The sequence below is a fragment of the Chenopodium album genome, chromosome 5, assembly GCF_948465745.1.
Source record: "Chenopodium album chromosome 5, dcCheAlbu1.1, whole genome shotgun sequence".
Lineage (NCBI taxonomy): Eukaryota > Viridiplantae > Streptophyta > Magnoliopsida > Caryophyllales > Amaranthaceae > Chenopodium > Chenopodium album.
Genome location: NC_137838.1, coordinates 45372003 through 45373089, shown reverse-complemented (window position 1 = coordinate 45373089; position 1087 = coordinate 45372003). Strand labels below are relative to the sequence as shown.

Sequence of the window (1087 nt, the reverse complement as noted above, 5' to 3'; positions counted from 1 at the left end):
AGAAGAACTTTCTATTTTTTCTTTGATTGCACTTACTTCCTTCCCCAAGTTTTCCATCTGTGAAGAGAGATTAATTGCATTCAAATGATCAACCGAGTACACCGTAATGCTACTCTTTCTAGTTGATTCTCTCTCACCATCTTGCCAATCTCTATAACACTTCACAACATCCTCAATGATGTCCACCACTTCTTCTTCCGTCTTATTCATGATGGGACCACCAGCTCCTATATCTAGGCATGACTTGCCTTTGGGACTTAGGCCTCCATAGAAAGTTTTAATATTTTGATAGGTTGGAATCCCGTGGTGAGGACACTCCCTTTGATACTCTTTATAACTTTCCAATGCTTCATAGAGGCTCTCACTTGGGTTTTGTTTGAAACCTTGAATCAAAGCTTTAGAAATTCCTTTGTTACCTCGTCCCATGTCGTTAGATAATTCGGTTTAACCTCCTTGCCTAACCATTCCAAAGCACGCCCAATGAGAGAAAAGGAAAGAGCTTGAGCCGAATGAATTCTTGGGAAACTCCGTTCACCTTGATAGTATTGAAATACTTTTCAAACTGCTTGAGATGATTTAGCGGGCTCTCATGCTTGGCTCCACTAAATTGTCGTCTTTCTATAAAAGTGATCATAGCCGACCTAATTTCAAAAAATTTGTCGGTGTTGTAGGTAGAGAAATTCCACTCTCAAATCTATATGCATCGGGAATCCCCAATTCTTTCAATGCCGCTCTCGAATTCTCTCCCATTCTTGCTTGTTCCTCTTGTTGCGGTTCTTCTTCACTTGAAATTCTAGAGCTAAAAGATTGCATAGCAGCCCTTAGTTTTGTAATAGTCCTTTCGATCTCCGGATCAAATGGCACAAGTGAATGACCACGTGCTCTATACATATAACTCAAAGGAAATGATTAGTAGCAAGACAACAAGTGTAGCCTTAAAAAGGAAAATCTTTTTGTTTTTTTTAGAATGAAATAGAGTCAACAACTATAACAAAGCACCAATGTCATTCCCCGGCAACGACACCATTTTGACAAAGGTTGAAACTAGGTCGTCATCTAGTTCTACCGAAGTCAAACTAAATTTGTA

General features: G+C 39.3%; 1 pseudogene; it reads left to right on the top strand.

The window, feature by feature from the left end:
• Positions 1 to 298: 298 nt before the first annotated feature.
• On the top strand, positions 299 to 398 carry LOC145633518 (small nucleolar RNA R71; annotated as a pseudogene).
• The last annotated feature ends 689 nt before the right edge of the window (positions 399 to 1087 follow it).